Here is a 24,492-nt window from a genome sequence, read left to right on the forward strand (position 1 = left end):
TGTTCCCTGGAACCGTAAATGTGCCACGGCTGGGCTGCATCCCTCACAGAAGAGAGAGAAGGCTCTGCCCTGTGTGGCACTTTGTCACTTGGACACAAAAGCTGTGCTTCTTCAGGAGGGAGCCCTTGTGAGATAGAGGCTTCATCATCTGCTTGCAGCTTCTCTTGCTGTACTCACTGCTCAGACACGAATCCCAGGGGCTGGCCGGGCCAGCCTCCCCAGTCCTCTCCCTCTTCCTGTGATGGGGCTCTTTCCTTCCTCTCATGCAAATCATCTTATGTAAATAGATGGCTTTTCTTTCAGTTCATCAGTGCATTTGTTGGAACTCTTTTGGTTTCAAATAACAGACATCAACTTGAGCCAGCAGAAGTGAATAAAGGGACTGAATTATAAAGCTCTTGGAGTGTCTGGAGAAATGAAGTGGCAGAACTGCAGCTGGGTTTCAAGAAGAAACTAGGGGACTGAAAATCTGCCATAACGTTTCCTCTCCTCTTGAGTTGACTGGCTTTCCCTGATCCCTACTCCACAAAGAGAAAAACAGGGCTCTATTTATGGGCTTTGCTGGGAAAATGTAGTGAACTGGCCAACTGGCCATTCCTGAAGCATAGGTGATGGTGAATGCTGGGAGTAGGGAAGGGGCTTGATGTAGATTTGGGATGTGGGAGAGGGCCAGATCAAGGTTGATTTTTCTTTTTTTTTTTTTTCAGATCTTTATTGGAGTATAATTGCTTTCACTGTTGTGCCAGTTTCTGCTGTACAACAAGGTAAATCAGCTATGTTTATGCCCATATCCCCTCCTCTTGAGCCTCCCTCCCACCCTCCCTATCCCACAACCTCTAGGTCATCACCAATCATCGAGTTGATCTCCCTGTGTTATGCAGCAGCTTCCCACTAGCTATCTGTTTTACTTTTGGTAGTGGATATATGTCAATGCTACTCTCTCACTTCATCCCAGATTCCTCTTCCCCCCACCCCCCACCAGTGTCCTCAAATCCGTTCTCTACATCTGCATCTTTATTCTTGCCCTGTCACCAGGTTCATCAGTATCATTTTTTTAGATTCCATACATATGAGTTAGCATACGGTATTTGTTTTTCTCTTTCTGGCTTACTTCACTCTGTATGACAGACTCTAGGTCCATCCACCTCACTATAAATAACTCAGTTTCATTCCTTTTTATGGCTGAGTAATATTCCATTGTATATATGTGTCACATCTTCTTTATCCATTCATCTGTTGGTGGGCATTTGGGTTGCTTCCACATCCTGGCTATTGTAAACAGTGCTGCAATGAACATTGTGGTACGTGTATCTTTTTGAATTATGGTTTTCTCAGGGTATGTGCCCAGTAGTGAGATTGTTAGGTCATATGGTAGTTCCATTTTTAGTTTTTTAAGGAATCTTCACACTAATTTCCATAGTGGCTGTACCAATTTATATTCCCACCAATAGTGCAGGAGGGTTCCCTTTTCTCCACACCCTCTCCAGCATTTATGTTTCTAGATTTTTTGATGATGGCCATTCTGACTGGTGTGAGGTGATACCTCAATTTGGCTTTGATTTGCATTTGCCTAATGACTAGTGATATTGAGAATCTTTTCATGTGTTAGCCATCAGCATGTCTTCTTTGAAAAAATGTCTATTTAGGTCTTCTACCCATTTTTGGACTGGGTTTTTTCTTTTAATTTACTTTATTTATTGGCTGCGTTGGGTCTTCATTGCTGCATGTGAGTGTTCTCTAGTTGTAGCGAGTGGGGGCTACTCTTTGTTGCAGTGCATGGGTTTCACATTGCCGTGGCTCCTCTTGTTGCTGAGCACAGGCTGTAGGCGCGCGGGCTTCAGCAGTTGTGGTGCATGGGCTTAGTTGCTCTGCAGCATGTGGGATCTTCCCGGAGCAGGAATCGAACCTGTGTCCCCTGCAGGAATCGAACCTCTGTCCCCTGCATTGTTAAGCGGATTCTTAACAACTGCGGCACCAGGGAAATCCCAGGTTGTTTGTGTTTTTGATATTGAGCTGCATGAGGTGCTTGTAGAATGGGAGAAAATATTCGCCAACGAAGCAACTGACAAAGGATTAATCTTCAAGGTTGATTTTTAACAAGTGGGAACTTTATCCTGAAGGCAATGAATAGCAGAGCCACTGAAGAGTGTAGCATAGAGCAAACAAATTTTTTAAAAAGAATTTTATTGATATAATTGACATGCAATAAACTGCATATATCTAAAGTGTACAATATGATTTTTTTTCTTATTAGTAATGTGTATATGGCAATCCTAATCTCCCAATTCATCCTGCCCCAACCCCCCCAACTTCCCGCCCTTGGTGTCCATATGTTGAGAGAACAAGTTTTTATTGTAGTTAGATCACACTGGTGGTATTCAGAAATGGATTTGAGGAAGGAAGACCAGAGGCAGGTAGAGTAGTTAGGACTCTATTGTAATATATATTCTTGGAAAGAGATTCAGAAGTCTTACTGGGAGCAGGAGTAAAGAGGAGGGATGGATTGGAGAATAATTTAAGCAGTACAATCCACAGGAGTTGGTCATAGATTGGCTATGAGGAGAAGGAGGACAATTCTAAAGTGGCTTCCAGGTTGTTGGCCCTGAAAGCTAGCTAAATGGTGGTGATGTTGACGGAGATGGGGAAATGGGAGGAGAAGCAGATTTTGTTTGGGGGGAAGATGAAATGACGCCTTCTTCACAGACTGGATGAGACTAACTTGACTCTACATACAGCAGATGAAGTCAACTTTGTTAAGTTGGAGATGCCTAAAGGATGCTCAAATGGTGTTGTCCAGGAAGCCAAGAACGTTTAATTCTGTCCCTCTGGGAGAATCAACACTAGAGATTTGTGGTCGATCTGGGACTCATCAGCAAAAAAAATGGTCATTCAATCATGATACTAAATATGACCCGAGGAGAGCATGTGGTAAAAAGAGCAGTTGGCACAGGATGGAAGTCTGTAGAATACCAGTAGGTAAAGCAAGGGGGACAAGGGGATTGAGAAGCAGAAGCCCATGGAAGAGACAGAGAAAGCGATAATTAGCTGTGTTAAATATAACAGAGAAGGTCAATGAGATGACTAAAAGATGTCCATTCACTCATGTATGCATAAATTATTTTTTGAGCACCTACCATATTCAGCATGCTGTAGCAGTTAAGAGCTCAGGCTCTAGATCCAGACTGATATATATACATAAAATACATGCTATTATTATCATGTGTCAGCCACTCTTCAGAACTCCAGGGATGCAGCTGTGAACAAGACAGACTAAGTCTCTACTCTTATGGAATTTCCATTCTATATTAGAGGTAAGAAGAGTACAGACCATAAAACAACAACAAAAACGAAGAACAAGAAAATAGCAGATAAATGCTAAAAAGAAAATAAAAGGATGATATGATGGGAGGCTGGGTGAGATGGGACAATGTAGATGGGGTGGTCAGGGAAGACCTGTCTGAGGAGGTAACATTCATGCTGGAACTTGAAGACAAGTAGAGGTGAACCATGAGGGGATATAGCGGCAGAAAGTTCCAGGTAAAAAATGAACATATACGATGACCCTAAGATAGGAATAAATTTGGTCTGTCCAAAGAAAAGAAAGAAACCACATTTATCTGGTGTCGTAGCCCATGATCTTTTCACTGTACCTCATGATCTTTCTGACACATCATATTGATAAAGCCACAGGCAAATAGAAAGCCCTAAAATTCATGTGGCAGATACTGTAAGTTGGCTCACTAAACACATATTCCAACCCCTTTCTGTCAAGAAAACTAAAATCTACATTCTTAGACTCCTTTGCAGATAGATTGAGACTTGTGATAGTCTCTGCCAATTTATGTGGCATAGACGCAAGACGACAGCTGAGTCCAGAGAGAGAGGGAGAGATATCAGATTCTCTGCAAAGCTTGATAGTAGAAGCACTTGGTTCTTAGTGGGCCTGCAGTTGTGGTAGGGCATTTTTTTCTGGCTGCATTGCATTCAAGCTTGGTTCTCTGGTCTTCCCAAAGATGCTGTGCGCTCTTTAGTTTCTTTCATGTACTTATTTCTGCTTAAGCCAGCCAGAGTGAATTCTGTTTTCTGCATCAAAGACTCTTGATTTGTATAATGCCCTACTAATTCTGAAATCTCAATAGCTCTTCAACCTCTTCCCCCACCCCCACCCCATTTCATTCCTTTTTGGTACATCTAGCTGTTTCTAAGAATAGGCATCTCAAACCCACTCAAGAACTGAACCTCTTCAGCTGAATCATGCAAGATGATTTGTTAGCTGTTTAATCAAGTACTTCTGGGTCTGGTGTAGAGCTTGGAGGCTATAATACTATATAGACATTCTTTTGTCATAGGAATATGCAATCCAAGACTTAAAATGAAAATAATCATCACAAGAATATATAAAAATGATTAGAGAATAATGACTAGAAAATAATAATAGCAGTAGTTATTCATTTAATGAATGTTTACTAGGTGCTAGGTAATAAAATAAGATAATTACATGAATTCTCTAATTTTATCCTCAAAGTCCTATGAAGCATGTATTATTATCTTGCACTTTTAAAGATGAGAGAACTGGGCTTCCCTGGTGGCACAGTGGTTAAGAATCCACCCGACAGTGCAGGGTTCAAGCCCTGGTCTGGGAAGATCCCACATGCAACTTAGCCTGTGCGCCACAACTACTGAGCCTGCGCTCTAGAGCCTGCAAGCCACAACTATTGAGCCCATGCTCTGCAACTACTGAAGCCTATGCGCTTAGAGCCCGTGCCCCACAACAAGAGAAGCCCTGCCCTCCTATCTTCTGCAACCAGCTGCCTGGATCTAACCTGAGGGCCAGGGAGCCTGGGTGATGCAGACCCAGAGATAGCCTTTGGAGCCCAGAGCAGGTAGAGGAGGGCAGAGATGGTGTGGGACAAGTAGAGAATATCCAGCACCTCTGCAAGGTGTCAGCAAGCCCTATGTCCTTCCACATACCAGGACAAGGTGGCTGGCCTGTATGGTGACAAGTTTGGCAGCACTTTCTTCAAAGAGAGACTGAAATTTCCAGTCAGGGTACAGGAAGGGAGAGCCCCCAGCTGTGGCTTGGAGATGTTTGAGGAATGCTTTGTCAGCTCAAGACTCAGTACAGAAACAAGACAACAATCTGTCCCCTCTTTGGCCAAAAAGGGCTAGGAAAGTTATGTGCTTTTTCTCTTTACAGTTTTATAGCCCTGTGGGTGGCTGCTCAGAACCCAAATGTCTCTGTGCACTTTTTAAACATCCACATGCAGGCCGAGAAAAGCAGGAAAACCGGGAAACAAGGGAAATCTGTATTGTCACACTTTTGTCTCCTCTATTGTCTTATATTGTCTGCTATTGTTTTGTTTATTTTTTAATTTATTTTTAAAGTTATTAAAATTTTTTAAAATTTTATATTGGAGTATAATTGATTTACAATGTTGTGTTAGTTTCAGGTGTACAGCAAAATGATTCAGTTATACATACACATGTATCGATTCTTTTTCAGATTCTTTTCCCATATAGGTTATTACAGAGTATTGAGTAGAGTTCCCTGTGCTAGGCAGTAGGTTCTTGTTGATTATCTATTTTATATATATCAGTGTGTATATGTTAATCCCATACTCCTAATTTATCCCTTCCCACACCTTTCCCCTTTGGTAACCATAAGTTTGTTTTCTAAGTCTGTGAGTATGTTTTTCTGTTTTGTAAATAAGTTCATTTGTATCATTTTTTAGATTCCACATATAAGTGATATCATATGATATTTGTTTTTTTCTGTCTGACTTCGCTTAGTATGATAATTTCTAGGTCCATCCATGTTGCTACAAATGGCATAATTTCATTCTTTTTTATGGTTAATTAATATTCCATTGTGTATATGTACCACATTTTCTTTATCCATTCATGTGTCAATGGACATTTAACTTGCTTCTGTTGTCTTGGCTATTGTAAATAGTGCTGCAGTGAATATTGGGGTGCATGTATTTTTTCAATTATGGTTTTCTCTGGATATATGCCTCAGAGTGGAATTGCTGAATCATATGGTAGCTCTGTTTTCAGTTTTTAAAGGAACCTCCATTCTGTTCTCCATAGTGGCTGTACCAATTTACATCCCCACCAACACTGTAGAAGGGTTCCCTTTTCTCCACACCCTCTCCAACATTTATTGTTTGTAGACTTTTTAATGATGGCCATTCTGACCAGTGTAAGGTGATACTTCATCATAGTTTTGATTGGCATTTCTCTAATAATTAGCAATGTTGAGCATTTTTTCATGTGCTTTTTTGGCCATCTCTATGTCTTCTTCAGCGAAATGTCTATTTAGATCTTCTGCCCATTTCTTTATTGGGTTATTTATTTATTTATTTTTTATTGAGCTCCATTAGCTGTTTGTATATTTTGGAGATTAATCCCTTGTCGGTCACATTGTTTGCAAATATTTTCTCCCATTCTGAGGTTTGTCTTTTTGTTTTGTTTATTGCTTCTTTTGTTTATGGTTTCTTTTTTTTTCTTTTTTTTTTTTTTATTTTAAGATGGCATATTTAGTAATACATTTTTAAAAGACTATGAATCTATATCAATCTACATTTTTTAAACTGCCAAATTTTATATAATTACATTTTAATTTTTTTGTTTAGTGTTGCAGAGTTTCAGGGTAAGTCTTCAACATGAGAATCTAAGGGTCCTTCTGAATCACATATCACCTGCAGTTTGCATGGCCTCATGGTTTATATCATGTTCATTTTGTAATCTGTGCTGGTGATAGTGACCTCTTTAGCATCCTTAGTTAAGATCATTAAGTATGGAAGTATATTAAAGACTATCAAAGGTCTGTCATTTTTTATTTGGTTAAACACAGAGTCTTGGTTGCCATTTAATTAAATGATGTATTGCTGGAAGTTAAGTGGTTTCTTTTTAAGTGAGAGGAAGCTTTGAATAGAGAGACTTCTAAAGCCTGAGTGATAATCCTTCATGGTGCTTGAGTTGGTTACACCTGTCTCTCCCAGGTTTGGAAGTTCTATCATCTATTACTGAGAGACTTGGACATTTCTACTGTGTTTAATTGCGTTGCTTGTTGAAGAGAGGAATTTTTTTGTTTATTCAATTTTGTTTTGCTTTGTTTTTTAGCATACAATAAACTGCATATATATATATTTTAAGAACTTTTATTGAGATGCAGTTAACATACAATAAACTGCATATATTTAAAGTGTACAATTTGGTATCCCAATCTCCCAATTCATTCCCCCTCAACCATCCCTGCTTTCCCCACTTGGTGTCCGCATGTTTTTTCTCTACATCTGTGTCTCTATTTCTGCCTTGCAAACTAGTTGATTTGTACCATTTTTCTATAGTCCACATATATGTGTTAATATACGATATTTGTTTTTCTCTTTCTGACTCACTTCACTCTGTATGACAGTCTCTAGGTCCATCCACGTCTCTACAAATGTCCCAGTTTCATTGCTTTTTACAGCTGAGTCATATTCCATTGTATATATGTACCACATCTTTTTTATCCATTCATCTGTTGATGGACATTTAGGTTGCTTCCATGTCCTGGCTATTGTAAGTAATACTGCAGTGAACATTGGAGTGCATGTGTCTTTTAGAATTATGGTGTTCTCTGGGTATATGCCCAGCAGTGGGACTGCTGCATCATATGGTAACTCTATTTTTAGTTTTGCAAGGAACCTCCATACTGTTCTCCATAGTGGCTGTAGCAATGTACATTCCCACCAACAGTGCAAGAGAGTTCCCTGTTCTCCACACCCTCTCCAGCATTTACTCTTTGTAGATTTTCTGTTGATGCCCATTCTAACCAGTGTGAGGTGATACCTCATTGTCGTTTTGATTTGCATTTCTCTAATAATGAGTGATGTTGAGCAGCTTTTCATGTGCCTCTTGGCCATCCGTATGTCTTCTTTGGAGAAATGCCTATTTAGGTCTTCTGCCCATTTTTTGATTGAGTTGCTTGTTTTTTTGATATTGAGCTGGATGAACTGTTTATATATTTTGGAGATTAATCCCTGGTTGGTCACATTGTTTGCAAATATTTTCTCCCATTCTGCAGTTTGTCTTTTTGTTTTGTTTATTGTTTCTTTTGTTTATGGTTTCTTTTAATTAGGTCCCATTTGTTTATTTTTGTTTTTATTTCCATTACTCTAGGAGACAGATCAAAAAAGATATTGCTGTGATTGATGTCAAAGAGTGTTCTGCCTATGTTTTCTTTTAAGAGTTTTATAGTATCTGGTCTTACATTTAGATCTTTAATCCATTTTGAGTTTATTTTTGTGTATGGTATTAAATAATATTCTGATTTCATTCTTTTACATGTAGCTGTCCAGTTTTCCCATCACCACCGATTGAAGAGGCTGTCTTTTCTCCGTTGTATAGTCTTGTCTCCTTTACTGTAGATTAATTGACCATAGGTGACTATACTGTAAGTCAATTATATAAGTATACATAATTGACTTATACTATAGTCTGAAGTCAAGGGAGCCTGATTCCTCCAGTTCCATTTTTCTTTCTCAAGATTGCTTTAGCTATTTGGGATCTTTTGTGTTTCCATACAAATTTTAAGCTTTTTTTGTTCTAGATCTGCAAAAAATGCCATCAGTAATTTGATAGCGATGTTTGCTATTGTTTTGAATGTATGTTTTCTCACTCAAACTTGAGCAGGGATTAGTGTCCTACTTTATCTATGTCCTTCAAAACACCCACCACCGAGGCAGTATGGTATATAATCCTGCAGTCCAAAAGACTTGGATTCAAGACACTGCTGGGAAGGACCACATACAGTGGGCTCTCCATATCCACGATTGGTTGAATCCGCAGATGTGAAACCGCGCATGTGGAGGCCAACTGTATTTGCTGTACTCCAGCATTTTATGTAAGGGACTTGAGTACCCTTAGGTGTTGGCATCCATGGGGACTCCTGGAACCAATACCCTGTGGATATCAAGGGACAACTGTATTGTATGATTCCATCTATAGGAAATATAAATATAAATATATATCCTGACTAGCCTGCTTTGTGTCTCTCTGTATGATTGCCAGGGGCTGAGAGAGTAGGCAATGGGGAATGACTGCTAAAGTGTGTGGAGGTTCTTTCTGAGGTAATGAAAAGATTCTAATATTGATTATGGTACTGTTTGCACAACACTGAATATACTAAAAATCATTGAATTTTACACTTTAAAAGGTGAACTGTATGGGATGTGAATTATATGTCAATCAATCTGTAACAGGGAAAAAAAAGACCCTTTTTAGCATTTATTTGCAGCTTCTGCATCTGTAAAATGGTCATATTAACATCTACCTCACAGAGCTGCCTCGAGGATTAAATGAAATACTATATGAAAAGCAATAACGATAGCGCCTTGCACACATGCTCATTAAATGTTTGCCAGATGATTCCTATATTTTAAAAGCCAAACTGGAATTAGTATAAAGCTGAATGTTAAAGCAGAAAGGGTGCTTAGGAATCAGTCTAGGCCTAGCCTCTCATTCTGCAAATGAGAAATTAGTGACAAACTCAGAAAATTACCACTGACCAGAGGTGGGAAAGCCGTCGTGAAAGAGTGAGTGAGTGCATGAGTGGCTGTGAGAGCTGAGAATGATGGCCGTTTGCCACATTGCTTAATCATTCGTGCTCTGCTGAGGCAGCAACATCCAACCTGGTCTGGCCCTTTGCAAGAAGAGCAAGCAGAGAGAGCAATTACATAATTCATTTTCATGTTCGAGAACTTGGTGCCTCCTCACTAGAGTCTAAAATAGAAATAACTTCATATGGTTGATAATGTAAAAAATTCTATTAAAATCCCCAGGTAGATTTTTTAAAGCAATATAGTAATTTTCTCTAATTTTAGAAGTGGTGAAAATATTATACATCAGAACTGCTCCAAACCACTTACGTGAGTTTTTTTTCCTCCAACTATTGATACATCTTTCTCTTTCTCCCTACACACGTGTGCACACACACGATTGTGAGATGCACAATGTTTTTACAACTTCTCTCTGATCAGGACCCAACCTACAATCGATGGCTTGTTCTAATTTAGTTGATCACATCATTTTCTTTCTTAGCTTTACATAAAATAATGGTGCATCTTAAAATGGATGACAAATTAAAGTACGGTGTCCATATCCATAAATGTACTTAAAAGATGAACTACAAATTTGTGCTGGTTGAATGTTCAGGAATCTTAGAAGGAACATGGCTGATCCAAGTGTCAGAGTTCAAGTGTTTCCACCGGAGCGTTGTCCTCTTCATGTGAATAGAATGTGTGTACTTGAACCTGGGGCCCATTAAGAGGCACTCTAGCCTTATTGATAGTTTTGCCAATATAATTCTGGAGAAATGATTAATCAACACAGCCACAACTGGATATACCTGAATCCTTTTAGGAGGAGATGCTTGAACATTTAGATGCTGCATATTCTAGCATTCAACCCTTACAGTGTTCAGTGTTTGTGCTAGGCTTCTGTAGGCAACACTTCAGCTGTCAGGAGATGCAGCAGAAGCCATGGGATTGGGTGAGGCCTCCCACCTGGATCAGCAAGGCCTTTCTCTAACAGCCTTGCTTATTTTGGGGGTGAAGGCATTTCTGCAGTGAGAGGCTGAGTCCTTGGCGTGGTTTCAGGGTCCCTAACAGATGTGCCAAAGTCTCTGACTGGCAAACTCCTCACAAAATAATTGTTTAGATGCTGCTGAAGATAATTAATTAATTTGGAAAGCTTCCTGCTTGGTGCATTCAATTTGAAAGGCTGTCTCCTCTCAGCGTGTGCCTGCAAACAGAATCCCTGGAACGACAAAAGAGGATAATAAAAGCCAAAAGCATTGTCAGTACTGTTCTTTTGAACTAATGCGGAGTTTCCATGGAAGTGGGCATCAAGGTCGATGGATTTGTTTTCTTCTATACTTGAGTGATGAGGTTTTCATCACCTGCTGGTTGGTTTGGAGCCTTTAGAAGAGTGTCCCCAGACATGTTTCCATCGAGAGCACAGGGGGAGCCAGAGTCAGGTGGAGAGCCTTGCACATGGCTTTGTCCATGAGCCTGTTCTGCCCAACCCAACAGAGCAGAACTACAAAACACAGAAGCAAGCCGGCCAGAAAAGATTTGTTCAGGATCATCCTGGAGTTTTGACTCCTAAGGTGAAAAAGAATGCAGAATGGAGAGTTTTCTTAAAGGCTGATTTCAGGGCAAGGAAGCTGAAGCAGTCAGCAGAGGTGTCCTGTTCAGCCGACATGAGGCTCTTTCCATTCGCTCATTGGCCACATATTTATTGTGCACCTACTGTGTCTAGTCTTTTAGGCCCTGAAGATGCAAAAATAGCCATCAATAACGCAGACAAAATCTCTATCCACATGGATCCTCCCTTCTAGAGGATGGAGACACTCCTCCTAAGCAAATAGATGAATAGAGTGCATCAGGAAGTGATAAATGCTGTGAGAAAAATAAGGCAGGTTAAGGGAGAGGGGAGTGCCCAGGTGAGGGGGGCGCGTGGCTGTTTTATGCAGGTGGACAGGGTGGTCCTCTCTGGTAGGCTGAGGGGGAGCAGTACAGCCATTGAAGGACATTAGGGAGTGAATTGTGAGGGCATCATGGTGGAGTACGTCCAGCAGAGAGAAGAGCATGTGCAAGAGCTCTGCTGTGGGAGCCGGTTCAGCCTGTGCAAGGACTGGTGTGGATGCCTAGGGGCTGGAGCAGGTGGAGCTGGGGATGGTGGTGCGAGGGGAGGTCCAAGAGTGCTGTGGATCATGACGGGCTTTTCAGGCTCTCCGAGATGGGAGACTTTGGAGGAGTTTGAGCAGAAGAGTGCGGTGATCTGAGGCATGTTTAATGACAGTACTCTGGCTGCTATGTGAAGACTATACCATGGTGAGAGGCAAGGGTGGAAGCAGGGAGATCAGCCAGGAATCTGCTGCAATGGTCCAGATGAAGAAAAGATGCATGGACCAGGACGATGGGGTGGAGAGGGAGGGAGGTGGTCTGATTCTGGATGTATTTTGCAGGTAGAACCATCGGGATTGGAAGAGGGATGAGCCAATGGACTGGATATCAGAGTCAAGAGAAAGAGAGACATGAAGGACAACCCTATGTCTTTAGGTCCGCTCAACCGCCACTGGAGGTAAAGCCAGTTTGCAGGGTAAAATCCTGTTTTGGACTTGTTAAATCTGAGATGTGTATTAGATATCCAAGTGGAGAAGCTTACTAGACAGTTGTGAGTCGAGGAGGGAGTCCTTGGGGCTGCTGCTGGAACACACCTAATGCTGGTGCATCAGCTCTGCCTTATATTGCCATAATGATGGAGAGTCAGGCAGAGTCGGGGATCAGGGCTTTCCACCTCCTGGGGATTTACTTACAGGGGTCACAAGAGAGTAAAGACCTAGCCTGGTTGGCAAATGTTTGGGTCAGGTTTGTAACTAAACGGATGGTCCTGTACTCTCTACCAAGTGCACCAGTCCACATCTCTCCGGGCACCCCCACCCCCATTTCACAGAAGCAGTGACCATAGAGGTAATTCTGCCTCTTCCCTGAAGAGCTACCACCTTGCCACCTGTGTAATTTCCACTTGTTATTGTAAAATTGGGTAATCAAGAGAACAGCAGCTTTGTACTGAGATTTGTACTTAAATCTTGGCTTTGTTGCATGCTAGCTGTGTGACCTCAGGCAGATCTCTTACCTCTCTGAGCCTTAGTTTCCTTATGTCCACATACCTCACATTCATTTGACAATCGGATGGAATTATATATGGAACGAGGCTACCCCTGTGTGTGGCAAATAAGAGGTAATTGTAATAGTAAATAATATGTATCAGCCACAATTTCCTATATCTTTTATGTATTTACTTAAATATCACAACAACCTCATGAGGCAGAAACTGTTGTTATTTCCACTTTACAGATAAAGTTAAGTAATTTGGCCAGCTAATAACTCAAGTAGCCTGGCTATAGGAATTATTCATTTAACCACTATGCTATACTGCTTCTTGAATGCTTTAAAAGTTTTCTTCTGTCTCATTTTCAAGTATTTTTATTACATGGCTCAAGTTTTCAATTTACAGTTTTGTATTTTTCCTTGTTATTAAGTTGCATTCAGTGTCTGGCCCTAAGACAACAGTCATCCCCTTTATATTAAAATAGGCAGTTTAAGGCAATGGCAAGAAAAGAAAAATTCAAATTTTCTGAAATACAAGAGAGAAGGTCTTATTGCCAACCATCTCTGTGGGAAGCCTGGTCGGTGTAGCCAGGCATACAAAGCAAGCTGGAGACATGACTTTTTCTCCTGGAACAAACAAGAACTGACCAAAAAGGAAATGTTTTTGGAAAGTCATGAAAATCTGAACAGAGTGTGAGGGATTTGCATTTTAGTATATTAGGAGAAACTGAAGTCTGTTTGTACCCTGCGTGTGTGCCTGTGTGTAAATATATGCAAAAGCATGTGCTTGTGCGTGTCTGAAGGTGTGTGCGTGTATGTGAATGCATGTATGTAAGGTGTACGTGCATGTGTGCCTTTGGAAGATGTAATGCTTATTGACTACGAGAGGAGTTGGCCCAGCGGGTGTTTGGCACAAAAGGATGGGCTGGGATTAATTTTCTGGTCTATGCTTCTTCAAATCATTGAGCTGATGACACTGAGAAGGGAAAACAGTCTCCAAAGAGAAAATAAGATCATGTTTCCCATGAAATAGGTCTGTCATATTTGGCAAATGAAAATACAGGACTCCCAGTTAAAGTTTATCTAAAATTAAACAATGAATACTTTTTAGTATTAAATATGTTCCATGCAATATTTGGGACATCTTTTACCAAAAAATTATTTATCTGAAATTCAAATCTAACTGGACATGCTGTGTTTTATCTGGAAACCTTACCCTGAAAGAGAATGAATTTAAATAGCTGCTGATTTTAAAAAATCTTTTAAAATCCACCAAACCGCTTGTGGACTAGAAAGGATCTTTGGTTCTGGCTGGGGCATCGGTTCATTTTTTTCTCTTTCACGACGTTTCTTAATGACTTGGCACCACCATCTGTGAAATGGGGAAATAATCTGATGAGCACTGTGTCCTCTCTCCAGGGGAAAACCTGGTAGAATTTCACATCCGTACCCTCATGTACAATGGCCTGGGGCACCTCATAGAACTCCATTCTCCACTCCAGTAAAAAACCAATTAAGACTTTTTAAAAAGGATTCTTATGGTACATCTTAATAGCCAGCCAGTATCCTGCGGTGTTTAATTTCTTCTTTCTTTTTCCCTCTCTCTAGCTTGCATGGTGACAGTTATCTCTTGAGGGAAGTAGCAAACTCTGGAAAGTCTTTGGAAGAAACAGCACATTGATGGGAAGGCAGAGAGGAAACTTCCCACAACCCCTAGGAATCCCAGAGCAGGCACAGGTGAGGCCCAGGATTCCAAGGGCTCGCGATGGTGTGATTGGAGGGAAGCCCTTTGGACCACACAGGTCTTCTTCCAACTGGAACAAAGCAGCATGTAAGGGTGGGCCTCGGGTTCTCAGGTAACTGTCCCTGGGTGCGTACTTTGTCTGTTACTCTCTTATTGTCTGAGCCAGAACCTCTTGGACCTCTGCTTTCCTTATCAGTAAAATGGCTGAAATACTAGTGCCTCGGTCACAGAGTTGTTGTACGGACTGGGTGACAACATTAATAAAACCACGTCTGGGACTTCCCTGGTGGTCCAGTGGTTAAGACTCTGTGCTTCCACTGCAGTGGGCACGGGTTCTGTCCCTGGTGGGGGAACTAAGACCCTGCATTCCTTGTGGCTGAAAACAAACAAACAAACAAACAAAAATCAAAACCCAAGAAACCATGTCTGGCTCTCAGGAAGCACTTCATAAATGTTAGTTGTTATTATTATTTCTTGTTTTTGCCTGGGACGATTTTTCCTAAGAAGTTCAGTTATAATTTTTATTAATAACCTTTTCTGATGGCAGATGTTGTGCATGTTCATAGAACAATATGTAGAAACATAGAAAAACCACAGGACAAAAATTAAACCAGAAATACCCCAGAAAGCTGTCTCTGGTTTTTAAATTTTTCTCTGCACATACTAGTGGTTGGTTCTCAGTGCTGACAGTGCATCAGAACAACCTGGGAAGCTTTTTAAAATACAGATGCCAAACCAGACAATGACAAGGTCGTACATTGTTTTGTAAACTGCTTTTGTCAAGCCGCTTTATCTCTCTCATCATTATTCTTCTACAATGTTTTATTTATTTTTTCTTACAGCTTCAGCTGTGGTTTCTAACAAGCCCTGACCCACTGCTTTTCACCCAGCAGTCTTCTCACAAAAGGAATCCATTTAAAAATGTCATCATTCCTGCCTTCTCTTGGCCTTCTAATCTGCCACAGAGGATGAACAGAGAGCTAGTCCCCATGGTTCATTCTCTCCCGCCCTTGGGCTTTGGCTTCCTAACTGACGGCCACGAGGGACTCTGGCCCTCAGTCGTCACTCTGTGGCTTTGTGGCTAAAGCTTGAGATCATGCTGGCAGATGTGCCGGTGTGGGTATGCACATTTTCTTCCCTAAAATATTACTTTGACATATAACACTAGTTTTCATTTAGTGCTCAGCCAACCATGGTGGTAGTTATTTCAGCTCAGAACAACCTCCAAGGACTCTAGGGGGAGATTTCCTTGCCCATCCAACTGACATTTTAGGAAAATAAAATGACATTAAAACACTATAAAAAAAAATCCCTCGTAGACAGCTGGCTCCAGTTACTGATGAATAAGATTGGGGATGGGGTGAGCGAGGGCCCTAAACCAATTAAGAAGCAAACACCCAACCATTTGTGCCCATCCTGCTGCCAGTATCTGAAATTAGTGAAATAAATGCAGCAATCAAAGGACAACAAGCATTGTCCTTTCTATCCTCCCAGGTTGAATACTTCAGCTGCTGAGTGGAAGCACAAGTGATGGTTGTTTGAAAGTTTTCAGAACCTTGCAAGCTAGAGGTTTCTCAAGAAGCACTGTGATGAAGTGTGCATTTAGGTATCATTTGTACAGAAGAGCACGAGGCATGAGCTATGGCAGGTTACTAACTGGTCTTGGAGTGGGGAAACCAGAGGAGGGCTCTACCCCCAGAGCTGGACCATCTGCTTTGGTCTCAGGCCAGGCCAACTGAGGGATATAAAAAGGACTGCAGGCAACTCTGAGGACAGTAGGATGTTGCAAAAAGAGGCCTGACCCGTTCAGCTAATGAAGATGCAGATGAAGGCAGCTTACAATTACCGAGGAAGGATGCACCAGGCACTCTTCAGGTTGACTGAGGAAACACTGGAGACCAGCTTATTCTCTCCTGGGAGAGTAAGTATTTTGAATGGTGCTGATAGGATGGCTTTCCGTTTAAGAGTGAAAGAGATAAAGTTTATTAGAAAGATGGAGACCGTAAAGTTAATTGAGGGTGTGCTGGCCTATTCCCCTCACTGCAGGCCTTAAGAAAAAGAGTCTTAAATATGTGGAAACTCTTTTGCAATGGGGAAGAATGTGGGTGTTGTAGTTCTTCCACTTACCAGCTGGTCACCTATATCTCTAAGCCTCAGTTTCTTCCTCTATATAATGGGGATAGGTACCTACTTCACAGGGTGGGAAGTAAACCAGATAAGCGTGTGCACAGTGTCTGGAACATGTAGTGCTGGTTTCCCATTGCTGGTGGGGCCAGAAGGAAGGGGAAGTGAAAGTCTCAACACCAGGCTGCGATGGGGTGATGTTGCTGTCAAAGGTGGTGGAAAGCTTCCCCCGAGGGGCAGTATGACTCATAACTCTGTCCATGGCAGGGGAGGCTGGAGGCCCTGGCTGAGGCTGGCCCACTGGGTGTGATGGTTTAATGGTTTCCCAAGCCTGTGTAAGCATCGCCCTGCTCTGGTTGGTTGTTTAGCAAGGCCTGAGTAATAACAGAAGCTTCTCCTCTGTGGGGCAGTTTGTACTGTAATTCTTTTTTATCCCAAATAATGGAAATTGCAGGATCCCAGGAGGCCGAAACCAGTCAGAGGGTTTTGCACTTCCTTTACCCCCATCACACCAGATGCACCTTCTAGGTAAGAGCCCTACTGCTCCTGTCTTGAGCCTGAACGTGGGCTTCTTCCCTTTTCCAAACTATCCTCCGCGCAGCCAGGGCTGGTATCTCCCATTTGGTCGTCATGGCAAACGGCAGAGGAGTTTGCCCAGGACCCAACCAAGTCTTTGCAAGCCCACCCAACTGACTGTGCCGGGGAAGGCAGGCTTGTTAGGCCTCTTCTTTAGTTTCCTCAGAGCAGAAATTGAGTGCCCACAGTGACCTATAATTTCAACTTTCCTTCCTGGACACAGAAGGAATGGTTTCTTCCCATTCTTGAATTGAAGAAGAAGAAAAGTAGGCAAGAATGACTTCTAAACAAAGTGTGATTTTAAGCAGAGCACTTAAGTAAATACATTCTCCCTTGTTATAGATAGGCAACCTTACTCTGGGAGGGGACTAAGAGCTTATTGTAAAAACAATAGATATGGATCTCAATCTGTTCATTGCTTTTGCGGTTCATGAGGAAAAAGAAAAGATTGCTACATGGCAGCCTAGGGGAGGGCCTTGAGCACCGTGTAGAGGATTTTCCATGATAGAAGCTAACATCCCCAAGCACCTACTACTGCTCAACAATGTGCTAAATATTTTATGAAATTATTTCACAGCAACTCTTCCCATTTTTTTAATGGAAGTGTAGTTGATTTACAACATCATACTAGTTTTAGGTGTGCAGCATAGTAATTCAGTATTTTTACAGGTAACTCTTCCCATTTTAAAGATAAGAAAACTAAGGTTTTTTTTTAACCTGGGAAAACCTGGAGCAGAGAGCAAGGAAAACATATTTCTGGGTTAAGGGGAGTCTGGTGATAAGCAGCCCTGCCCTTCGCATGTTTTGAAGAGAAAAGGATCAGCACGGTCCAAGATGGAGGCTGAAAGCAGCTCTGAGCCTGGGTTCTGGCCAAATCTGGCCAACAAAGGGCTCAAAGGGACTAGTGAACCTCTTGTATCAATATAAGTCAAGATTCCTCGCTGCAAGTGACAAATCGGACTCAAGCTATCATAAGCTAAAAGAGAAGAACTACACTGGTTTATCTTGAGACATGGCTGGAATCAGGCATTTACGAAACATGCCCTTCCTCTCTTCTTTGCCCTACTCCATGTGTCAGCCTTGTTCTCTCCCATTATGGTCAGGCTTCCTACATTCAGCCAGGCTTTTATGATCCCAGTTCAGCAAGACTAGCAGAAAAAGTAAGTTTTCTCAATGAGTTTTAAATGTCCATGGTAAGTACTGAATATGAATGCAGAGAAGGGCTCTGCTAAGTCCTGTCTGTGTGGTGTGCCCACTGCTGTACCAGTTATAATCACTGTTGCCAGGGTGATCAGCTACCATGGTAAGCAAGCCCATGGCCAGCATAGGGCAGTAAAGTGTGATTGACAACTCCATATGAATTCTGTGGACTGAGGATGAGGAGTTCCTCAAAGAGGTCAGGGAAGCAGAGCAGACAAAATAATAGATGCCCACTAAGCCCCTGAACTAATGAGAAGCATCTGAATGATGCTATTTTTTTTTCTTGGCCACACCACGGCTTGTGGGATTTTAGTTCCCTGACCAGGGATCGAACCTGCACCGTCGGCAGTGAAAGTGTGGAGTCCTAACCACTGCACCACCAGGGAATTTCCTGAGTAATGCTATTTTCATATTGATGCTTTTCTACACTTAATTACTCTAAACATGATAATATCACATACACCATATGTATTAGTTTGCTAGAGCTGCCATAGCAAAATGCTACAGGCTAGGTTGTTTAAACAGTGATTTATTTTCTCATTATTCTGGAGGCTGAAGTCTAAGATGTGGGTACCAGCAAATTTGGGTTCTGGTGAAAACTTTCTTCCTGGTTTGCAGAGGGCTGCCTTCTTGCTGTGTGCCCACATGGCCTTTCTTTAGTGCGTGCATGCAGAGAGAGAGCTCCAGTATCTCTTCCCCTTCTTATAAGGGCACCAGTTCTATCAGATAATAACTCTACCTTCCTGACCTCACTTAACCTTAATCCTCCTTAAAGGTTCCATGTCCAGTACAGTGTCACACAGGGTTTAGGGCTTCGGGATATGAATTTGGCAGGGACATAATTCAGTCCATAGCATCCTGGGATCCAGATGCTTCTAGGAGATACAATCCATCTCCGTTTCAAAAACGTCTTATGTTTGAAAATGATTGCCAGAAATATTTGAAATTCTGGGTAAGTAGAATTCAAAAGGAAAGAACTTGCATTGTCTCTAGATTCTAAGTTCCAGGAGGGCAGGGACTGTGCCTCAGTATTTCAGCATGGAGCCCAGCAGTAGGCCCTCAGAAACACATGAATTGAGGAAAGGTGGCCCTTCCTAAAGACATAATATGATCACTAGTTTGTGGGGCCATCATGATCTCAGCTTCATTTGATCCCTGTTGAGAACACAAGGGAGGGAGGGATGACCCTGTTATCATTAAGTTCTGACTAGTCTGAAATTTTTAAGAGGCAGTCAGTTTCCTGCTGCTCCTTCCCCTGTCAGGTCCTGCTTCTGAAGACACAGCTACTAATGATCGGCTCTGGTGCTCTGTCTGCACTGTCCTCAGAGCAATAAAGCTTTACATACGGGATATGGTGTTGTAAAAGCATATTTAACAAAATAAAATGCAGTATATGTACACATGCGACGCAGCTACTAATGATCAGCTTTAGTGCTCTGTCTGCACTGTCCTCAGAGCAATAAAGCTTTACATACGGGATATGGTGTTGTAAAAGCATATTTAACAAAATAAAATGCAGTATATGTACACATGCACACATGATCAGTTAGTTTAATAACAATAGCCTCAGACACATCATGTTATCTCTTCCTTATTATGCCTTTGTATAAGAGAAGCCTGGACACAGGTTCTTTGGAAAATATACGGAAATGTTTATAGACTGCCCATATCAATAAATACCATCTGTGGCCCATAGAGTTCTTTCAGGCTTGTTCCCAGACAATCTCTAACAAAGCAACTCATATCGTCATCTTTGAAACCAATATCATGCCATTCAATTAGCAGAAAATTGCCTGTCTTGAATATAGTCTCATCTGGAAAATAAACAACAGTAAATAAAGATAAAGCTGCTGCTATGTTGTCATTGATAATAAATCATTAAAGAACTCTGTGGGGATAATAAGGAAAAGATAACCTGGTGGGATTTGGGAGGATGAAAAAGTATTTACATCCTTTGTCCCAAATCTCTCTTTCGTGGTGCCTGAAATTGCCATATTCCTTAGACCTTTGTGATAAGGACACTAAACACCCTTCTTAAAATATCTCCTCTCGGGACTTTTCGGGGACAACGATGGCTATGGCCAGCGACTTCTACCTGTGCTACTGCGTAGGGCACAAGGGCAAGTCTGGACACGGGTTTCTGGAGTTTGAGTTTTGGCTGGACGGAAAACTTAGATGTGCCAACAACAGTAATTATAAAAACGATGGCATGGTCAGAAAGGAGGCTTATGTTCACCAGAGTATAATGGAAGACCTGAAGGGAATTACCGATGACAGTGAAATTACAAAAGAAGACGATGCTTTGTGGCCTCCCCCTGACAGGGTTGGTCGGCAGGAGCTGGAAATTGTGATTGGAGACGAACACATTTCATTTACGTCAAAAATAGGGTCTCTTATTGATGTTAATCAGTCAAAGGATCCGGAAGGCCTCTGAATATTTTACTGTTTGGTACAGGACCTGAAATGCTTGAAATGTTTAGTTTTTAGTCTTATTGGATTACATTTCGAGATTAAACCAATCTAAATTGTCTGTTTTTTGAAACTGTGTTTATATTTAATTAAGGGATGGGTGAGGGAGGGTTTGTCCTTTATAATATTGGGGTTTTTATGAATGTGAAGCAAACTTTTTGTATGCAAATTGAAAGTAAAAATACATAAAAAGGCTTAACTTGAGTGCAAGTGGATCGGACAGTCCCCACACGCATTAAATTCTGTAAATGAAAGCCACTTTTTATTGAAATTTTGCTCCAATAAAGCATATCAAAGCCTGGGGGAAAAAAATCACCTCTCAAGCAATCCTGGTAGAAATGGTACATTAAGCCGTTCTCTCTCACTTATACCTTATCTCCAATTAGTTTATCAAATTCCAGTAATCTAGCTGGTCTTCAAAGGAAGATAATAAGATGAAGTATTTTTTTAAGTTTTTATTTTATATTGGAGTATAGTTGATTAAAAATGATGTGTTACAGGTGTACAGCAAAGTGATTCAGTTATACGCATACAAGTATCCATTCTTTTTAAAATTCTTTTCCCACTTAGGGTACTACAGAATATTGAGCCGAGTTCCCTGTGCTATACAGTAGGTCCTTGTTGGTTACCTATTTTAAATATATTAGGATGTACATGTCAATCCCAAACTCCCAGTCTATCCCTCCCCCCATCCTTTCCCTCTGGTAACCATAAATTCCTTCTCTAAGTCTGTGTTTCTGTTTTGTAAATAAGTTCATTTGTACCATTTTTTTAGGTTCCACATATAAGCAATATCCTACGATATTTGTCCTTCTCCATCTGAATTATTGAGAGAAGTAATTTTTGATGAAGGGAAGAAGCTAAGGAAGACACATACACAAAGCCATACATTCATTCTTTCATTCTGCCAACAGTCATTGAGCACTGACTCTGGGCCATACCCTGGGACGGAGCATGTAGTCTAGTTTGGGAAGGCACAATTACAGACAAGTCATAGTGCTATGGTGGAGGTATGTGTAGGGTATTATGGGCCAAATTCAAAGGGCATTCTGATGGTTAATCTTATGGATCAATTTGACTGGGCCATGCAGTACCCAGATGTTTGTTTAAACATGTTCTGGGGGTGTCTATGAGGGTGTTTCTGGATGAGATTACCATTTGACTTGGTAGACTGAGTAAAGCAGACAGCCTTTACCACCATGTGTGGGCTTCATCCAATTCAATTCTGTCGAAGGTCTGAACAGAAGAAAAGGCCAAGAAAGAATTCTCTCTCTGCCTGACTGTCTTTGAATTGGGACATTAGTTTCCTCCTGCCTTTGGACTTGGACTCAGACTCAGACTGGAACTGACATCATTGGCTCTCCTGGTTTTCAGGCCTTTGGACTTAGAGTAGAACTACACCATCAACTTTCCTGAGTCTAAAGCTTGCTGATCTTGTAGATCTTGGACTTCTCAGCTCCCATAATCATGAGAGTCAATTCTTAAAGTAAATCTTGATGATAGATGGATAGATGATGATAGATAGATAGATGATAGATAGAGATGATGGAGATAGAGATAGAGATGATAGAGATAGAGATAGAGATAGATATAGATTTCCTGTTGGTTCTGTTTCTCTGGAGAGCACAGACTAATACAGGCATCCTCCTCAGTCTGGGCAGGAAGGCTTAGGAGGGAAGGGGAGTTGTAAGAATAACTTTCTGGAAGCTGAGACCAGGCTAAATTCTGGAGGATGCAGCAGAGGTAAAAAGGAGGGAGATTACTTATTACATACTTCAAGGCTTTGTTCCCAGATCTTTCCAGGTCAAAATTTTAATCAGTTATTTGGATGAATATATACAAGGCACATTTACTATTGGCAGGTGTTACTAAGTTAAGAGAGATATTGGTTACTTTGGACAGTGGCAAAATCAGGGTTCAAATCTTGGCAGGATGTAGAATGGGCCAGGTCCAACAAAATAAAGCCGACGACAGAGGTGAATGAAAGGCCTTGCACGTGTGCTAAAATACAAAACAAAGCAACAACAAAAACAATCAGCTGCACAATCTGAGCAGGGCATGAGATGTGGGGAAAAGACATTTAAAAAATTATTTTTTTTACCGAAATACTACTGACACAACATTATATTAGTTTTAGGGGTACAACATAATGATTTACGTGTATATTGTGAAATGATCACCACAATAAGTTTAGTTAAATTCCATCACCACATATAGTTACATTTTTTTTCTTGTGATGAGAGCTTCTAAGATCTACTCTCTTAGCAACTTTCAAATATGCAATACAGTATTGTTAGCTAGTCACCATGCTGTATATAACATCCTTGCATCTTATTTATCTTGCAACTGGGAGTTTGTACCTTTTAACCACCTTTATCCATTTCACCCATCACCTGACTCCCCACCTCTGGCAACCATCAATCTGTTCTCTGTACCTATGTTTTTTGTTTTTTTTTAAGATTCCACATATAAGTGAGAGCATACAGTATTTGTCTTTCTCTGTCTGATTTAACTTAACGTAATGTCCTCAAGGTCCATCCATGTTGCTGTTTCAAATGGCAAAACTTCTTTCCTTTTTTAATGGCTGAATAATATTCCATTATATATATATACAATGGAATATTTTCTTTATCTGTTCTTTCATCAATGAACACTTAGGTTGTTTCCGTGTCTTGGCTGTTGTAAACACTGCTGCAGTGAACATGGGGGTGCAGATATCTTTTTATTTTAAATTAATTTCTTTATTGGCGTATAGTTGATTCACAATGTTGTTAGTTTCCATTGTGCAGCAAAGTGAGTCAGCCATACATATACATATATCCACTCTCTTCTACACTCCATTGCCATATAGGTCATTACAGAGCACTGAATAGAGTTCCCTGTGCTATACAGTAGGTTCTTATTAGTCATCTTTTATACATAATAGTGTGTATATGTTAATCCCAGTCTCCCAATTTATCCCCTCCTTTTCCCCTGTGGTAACCATAAGTTTGTTCTCTATCTGTGACTCCATTTCTATTTTGTAAACAGGTTCATTTGTACCACTTTTTTAGATTCCACATATAAGCGATACCATATGATATTTGTCTTTCTCTGCCTGACTTACTTCACTAAGTATGACCATCTCTAGGTCCACCCATGTTGCTGCAAACGGTATTATTTCATTCTTTTTTGCGGCTGAGTAATATTCCATGGTATATATGTACCACATCTTCTTTATCCATTCCTCTGTCAATGGACATTTAGGTTTCTTCCATGTCCTGGCTACTGTAAATAGTGCTGCAATGAATATTGGGGTGCATGTATCCTTTTGAATTATGGTTTTCTCAGAATATATGCCCAGGAGTGGGATTGCTGGATCATATGGTAGCTCTGTTTTTAGTTTGTAAGGAATCTCCATGCTGTTCTCCATAGTGGCTGTAGCAATTTACATTCCCACCAACAGTGTAGGAGGGTTCCCTTTTCTCCATACCTGCTCCAGCATTTATCGTTTGTAGATTTTCTAATGATGCCCATTCTAACTGGTGTGAGGTGTTGCCTCATTGTAGTTTTGATTTGCATTTCTCTAATAATTAGTGATGTTGAGCATCTTTTCATGTGCCTGTTGGCCATCTGTGTGTCTTCTTTGGAGAAATGTCTATTGAGATCTTTCGCCCATTTTTGATTGGGTTATTTGTTTTTTTGATATTGAGCTGCATGCAGATATCTTTTTGAGAT

At 41.0% G+C, this 24,492-nt stretch overlaps 1 long non-coding RNA gene and 1 pseudogene across 1 annotated transcript; both read left to right on the forward strand.

Moving 5' to 3' along the window:
• Nucleotides 1-706: 706 nt before the first annotated feature.
• Nucleotides 707-14,337, forward strand: LOC130856505 (uncharacterized). The gene is made up of 3 exons (XR_009054598.1): nucleotides 707-764; nucleotides 12,017-12,132; nucleotides 14,271-14,337. It is a non-coding gene; the product is annotated as an uncharacterized LOC130856505 (long non-coding RNA).
• A 6,040-nt stretch (nucleotides 14,338-20,377) lies between these two features.
• Nucleotides 20,378-20,830, forward strand: LOC130857486 (protein mago nashi homolog 2-like; annotated as a pseudogene).
• Nucleotides 20,831-24,492: the final 3,662 nt, after the last annotated feature.

This window comes from Hippopotamus amphibius, chromosome 7 (assembly GCF_030028045.1).
Source record: "Hippopotamus amphibius kiboko isolate mHipAmp2 chromosome 7, mHipAmp2.hap2, whole genome shotgun sequence".
In the NCBI taxonomy this organism is placed as follows: domain Eukaryota; kingdom Metazoa; phylum Chordata; class Mammalia; order Artiodactyla; family Hippopotamidae; genus Hippopotamus; species Hippopotamus amphibius.